We start from the raw sequence: 6,000 nt of genomic DNA on the forward strand, positions 1-6,000 counted from the left end.
AGGTAGGAAAGGAAAAACATAAAATAAAATTGGTTAACTAGAATCAGAAGGCCTTCCTTTTTTTGGTGCAGCAGCCTAGGTATAACTAAGGCTGCTGGTCCCGTAGCGTTCAGTGAGCGTGTCAGGATACAGCAGGGTGGATGAAACTTGAAGTTTTGCAGCTGAAGATGAGCAGGGTGTCAAAAGACAAGGCAGAAGGTATTCAGAGTTCAAAAAAAATATCGCAGAGGGAGCTGAGTGGGAGAAGTATTGGCAAGAGATAAAGACTGTGAGATTTGAGACAGAACTTTTCCTTGGTGACATTGAAAACCCTCTGTTAGGCACTTGGAAGTAATTTGCTGTATTGATTCTGTGCTCAGTGTGGAAATTACTGTGTTTGTGCATAAGCTACTAAACATGCTAAGCTGTTTTATCAGCATCTTTTAGTTTTAATATTCTTCTTGATAGCCTTTTGCCACTCTGCTTCTGTGGAGAGAAAGGAATTCTAATCCCCTGTAACACCTGATTTGATTTTATTAACACATTTACTTCCTGACCGACAGACTCCATTCATCAAATTATGAAACCCTAGCTAGCCCCAGGGACTGTGTTGTGTGGCATTCCTTGCCAGGGTCAAGGGAATCTAGCCTAAATTATTCCTTTGGCTTCCCCCCCAGCCTCCTTTTTTCCTTTCTGGATCTTATTATTTAAAACAGAGTTTGAACAGAGCAACTGTATCTCTCATCTGTTTTCAAATACTTTAAACAGACCAAAACACATGTTTATTAATATTTGCTGTAGAATTAGGAGTACTGGCCAGCTGGAGAAGAGCCTGTGGATGTCCACACACGTTTGTGTCCTGCAGAGGAGGTACTGAGTTCTCCTCCTCTTGCACAGGAAGAACAATATGGCTGCGAGGAGCATCTGCAGCATTAGTCAGTCCATTTTGCAGCCTCGCTTATTCATGAAAGGGGAAAAAATATGTATCCAACTTCTAAATGATATCTACCTCCCTTTCATTGAAAGAAAATAGAAAGCTTGTTGCCTGGTAGAGCTCAGCTGGGGCCTGTTACCTGAGCATGATTAGGAGAACATGCTTTCTGCCCACTCTTTCTCTGTCAGGAAGCATTCTTTCCATTGGAAAAAAAAAAAAAAAAGATGGGACAAAGCTATTGTTGCTGACCAGCATTTTTCAATCAGGTCATCTTCTCTCTTTTTAAAAAGCTCAAGAAGAACATTGCAGCTGCTGCCAGTTGTTCTTCTTGAAGGGCTTTTTGAATGTCATTTCATTAAAGAAAAAGAAAAAAAGATTTTATCTAGGGGAGTTAGTCATTCTTGTGAGAGACAGAGATCATGAAAATACATTAGGTTTTTATTTTTCAGCTGTAATTCTCGTCTTACCAGGTCTCTGTGTATTTTTTGTGTTCTACTATTTTTATTTTTTTTTCTGGTTTTCAGTTGCTTTTCCACAGATTTTTACCAATATCCACCTTTTATATTTTCTGTCTCCATCTTTGAAGAATGAAATTAAATACTTTCTTCTGAACTTAAATTAAATCAGTTGAATATGGAAATAAATTATAAGTGTAGCTAAGAAATACTGGCTTATCAGTACACACAGCACATGTCTATGTAATTGTGGAAAATACAAGCAGAGGTGAAGTGATTATGAGACATTGATATCATACACATCTGGATTCTTCTGTCAATTTTGATTCATTTTGGGTATAAATAGCCATATTTTTATAGTCCATATGGTCCAGTAGTCCAATATATTAGTCTGTTGGCCTTCCTGACACAGCAACACTCAGATTGTTGTGCCTCCTGTCTTACTCTTTCAATGAGAACAGGAATGTGGAGTTCAGTGTAGCCTTTTCCATCTGATTATGCTGCCTTCGGTTACTTTGTGCATGTTGTGTGTGAGTTCATTCAGCCATTTGCTGTTTCTGGGAATCTGCTTTCCAACACCAAGCACTGATGTGTCACTAGGAAGACATGTTTTATGAGTGCTGCTTTTTACAGAAGGTTGATAGTGAGTTTTTTTGAATATTTCAGAAACGTTTTTAAGAGTGTCTATAAATTTTTCATATGTAGAAGATAAAAGACACAGCAGACAACCATCCTGTAACAAATGGTACCAGCTGAAAATGTGAAGTTATGATTGTCATATTTTAAAGTGCATGATTTTATGCGGAGTTGGAGGCTGCACAAATCTGTGGATGTGAATGCCTGTGTGCCATATCTCAGGTTGCTCATGGGAAGCAGTGACAATTTGCTCTGAAAGCTTCGTTAAGTCATCTTCTGGTACCTTGCAATGGCTGTGGGAAGTTGTCACATACTGCAGCTAGCTGGGTGGAGCATAGGAGTGTCCCTCTTTTTTTTAATAGCAGCAGTCTCCTGTGCATGAGATATATTCTGCTAATGAAAAGGAGAAGGCATTTGCATACTCACTATTTTCTAAACAATCTGTTTTCTTCTGACTTTACCAACACACCTAATGCTACACAGACTTTGTGACCTTCCTGCTCTGCTGTATTGATGTTTGACAATGCAGATCTGAGTTCATCCAACTGCCTGAATTGTGGAGCAGCAGTAGCAAAAGAGCAACTCAACGCAGCGGTATCAGCCTCATTAGCAGCAATAATGGGCTCTTAGTGCAGTCTTGATTCTCATATGATTTTAATGGCACAGCTTTCTCCCTCTTTTTTTTTTTTTTTCTTTTAAATTGAGAAAGCATGAAGTCAGAGAACTTTTGTAGCCAATGAAACATGGATGGTTGCAGATACACATTTCTTATTCTCAAGGTGTAGTTCTCTTTGTTCTGAAGAGTGGATCATTGTCAATAAAAAAAATTTAAAAAAAAGGAAAAGGTGTTTGATGGGAGATTTTCATTAGGAAACTGAATTTGAAATATTCAGGTCAGGAAGAGCACACTGTGATAGTCAGCATTTGGTTTGAACTTCTGAACATTGGAAGGTTTTTTGGAGATGCTGCTTGAAAGAAAGTGAATCTCTGATCCTGGATGGTCTCTCAATTTATTAAAACCCCGAATGAACTAATAAAGGCACTTCAGAGAGCATTATACATTTTAAAAAGTCAGTAAAAATAATGCTGTTATCTTAAAAGTTCTCCATACGAATTTTTGGATATAGTTTTGGACATAGTTGTGTTCTTCTAATAGTTCAGCCTGATAGGCAGTTGGGGTCTGCAGAACAATTGAATTTCTTACTGGTTGATGCATTGCTGGATTTTGCTGGTATAATTTTAATTGGAAGTCTTGTTAGTAGTCCTTACATCAGAGTAGAGACCCAGTTTTGTGTTTAAATAAAGATCTGGTTTTGCTTTTAAGAGAGGAAGACTGAATGTTGGCACAGCTCTGCTTGATCCCGTGGCTCATTCTCACAAGGAAATTAACTTTCCTTTCAATTTTATCCTTAGTCCAAGGAGACAATGTTCCTATTCTGATTAGCAATTTTGATGAAACGTATTAGTGTGGATCCTTGAGGCCAAACTTACTAACCCAGTGGGTCTGAATGGCTCGGTAACAAATGGTAGCAGCGGTGGATTCTTCACAATCCCAGTTTTCAGGCCTGTGTAGCTGTCATGCAACTCGCTTTGCTTATTAGAGACAAAAGAGAAGAGCTGTAGGAATGTGTGCCTCTTCACTGAAAATGGTGGGAGCCTAACCCTTACAACCCTTCACCTATCCTTCAGTATACTGATAAAGGTGAAGTGAGTGTCTGTGCTTGGATATATTTGGGGACAGAAAATAGCTGACATCACATCCTCAGGCATATAAAGCACATAAGCTGCCATAACCTACCCTCAGATTGAACAGACCTAATTCTAATACTGCAGCATATCAGCAGTGTATAAAATATGTTTGTTTTCTCAATCAGTGGGATATTTCTCCTTTCATCATTACAATATCTGGGTCAGAACAGTCCATAAATTTTGGTTTTATACCAACCAGGCCCAAAACTCATAACTCGATTATGTCTAATTTTAATCTACTTTAATGTCAGAGTTAAGGGTATGTGTATAAATCCTACTGCAGTCTTAGACTGTAAAAGTTTTTTTGTTTTGTTTTGCAAAAGGCAGCAGTTATTGGCTTCACTAAACTGAAATAAGTGAAGAACAAAAAAAACTTGCTAGGGTGGATATTTTTAATACATGTTCTTGCTATCTCAAAAAAAAAGATATCTTTTTGTTGGGGGGACTACTGGGAGGATCATAGTTGTGTTAATACAGAAAATTGTGCTTGAAGGAAAGCTACAATTTCTGTTTCTTTGGTATTTTCTTCAAAGTTCTTTTTTAAAATGTAAATTTTACCTGGTTGCACAAAAACCTGTTAAAAATTCTATTTCTTTCCCTGCAAAAAGAGTAGGAGGCAGAATACGCTGATACTACTTAATTTACACAACTCCTTTCTTACTAACTTAACAGTTCAAGGTTGTTTTATTCCCCATGTTTTATAGTAATGGCCGTGTATGTGAAATGAGTCTGAAGCATTATAGTAAAACCAGGGAAATATTCCTGATACCAGTAGCTAACATCCTGCAGTTCATCTGCATCTTGCAGCCTGTAGCTGAATCACCTACTGCAGAGACAAGCAGAACAAATGGAAATGAAACAGAATATAAAACAGAAGCAGCTATTTACTGAAGTTGACAATATGACCTAGAATTAGCATAACTTCGAGGTGCCACACCAACTTTTTATCTCACCTGAATGTAATTACTTTCATTCAAATATTCCATAGGATTTTACAGTTTATTGATATCCATATATGAGAGCCCAAAATCTGAATCAGCTCTGGAGCCTCAGATACACTAAGACATGTGGAAATCATTCCAACAACATATGGTCTCTGTACAGAAAAGCACATTTTCAGGAGATGCTGCAGTACAGTATTTTGATGGGGCGGAGACTTCAAAAAATGTTTCTGAGCTGCCTTCAGATGCACTCACTAATATGCTGATATTTGTGTTCCTGGGCTAAAAGAGGGCCTTAGAAGCTGGGACCTGTCACAGGTGGGTGAGCTGTGTTAGAGAGGAGCATTCCATGTGCCAAAATCACCAGCCCAGGCTGAGCACAGTCAACCTGCAGGGAATTTTCAAGTGGATTTGTTCTAGTCTGCTTTCCCTGTCTCCCTGTTTTTCAGTTGGTGCATGAATGGTTTGGGGGAAGGCAGACAGCTGGTAAGAAATTATTTCTGCACTGATCATCCAAAGACATATGTGCATAAGGATACATGTTAATAGTCCCAAGGACTGTTGACCTGTGAAATTAACATACAGGTGCCTGTGCATGAGTAGATGTGCTAACAGCTGCTTGTTACCCAGCCCTTACAAAGCTATTTGGGAAATGGTGGTATTTTTCTTCTTTTACTACGTGATATTTTTTATTGGAATTTTTCCTTTCTTTACCTTGTAATTTATTTTTTTTTATTTTTATTATTTTATTATTTTTTTAAAATGGAATAACAGTGTGTTGGACAACATCGGTCTCTTGACGATTTTAATTTCAAGATTCCTTTTTTGGGTCAAAACCACTATTTTGTAATTACATTTCACATTCTCATAATGAAGAGGTTTTTCAAGTAATCCACATGCCTAAATCCATGTGTTTAAAAATATTCCCCAAACCAAAAAAGCTTTTATGTAAAGTAGGAAAAGGAATATGAAACAGGGAAAGGAATATATGAAATAAATGTGCAGATTGTAGCAGCACTGTAAATATGGCTTATGTAGTTAGGCAGCTCTTGCTGCAACTTGTGACATCTTTCATAGAAGTGTCACCTTTAGGGGGCTATTTTTGGCAATGATGTTTCAGCATAGGATTTGAAGGGTAACAGTGGGTATTGGGTATATTCTCAAGAGATCACCTTCACATTTCCTCAGACATTTCCAAGCATATTAAAAAAGTGAGCAGTATATATTGCTGAATAGCTATGCACAGTTATTTTATTCTTTCCCATAAAACCATTTTCAGTAAAAACTTAGCCAAAATATGGTATAC

The 6,000-nt window shown here is 37.7% G+C and overlaps 1 protein-coding gene across 1 annotated transcript in view; it reads left to right on the plus strand.

The window, feature by feature from the left end:
• Window positions 1-6,000, plus strand: part of LRP1B (low density lipoprotein receptor-related protein 1B) — a 671,221-nt gene that overhangs the window by 331,162 nt on the left and 334,059 nt on the right. The gene's annotated exons all lie outside the window — the stretch shown is intronic.

This window comes from Chaetura pelagica, unplaced genomic scaffold (genome assembly GCF_000747805.2).
Source record: "Chaetura pelagica isolate M959 unplaced genomic scaffold, ChaPel_1.0 scaffold386, whole genome shotgun sequence".
Taxonomy (NCBI): domain Eukaryota; kingdom Metazoa; phylum Chordata; class Aves; order Apodiformes; family Apodidae; genus Chaetura; species Chaetura pelagica.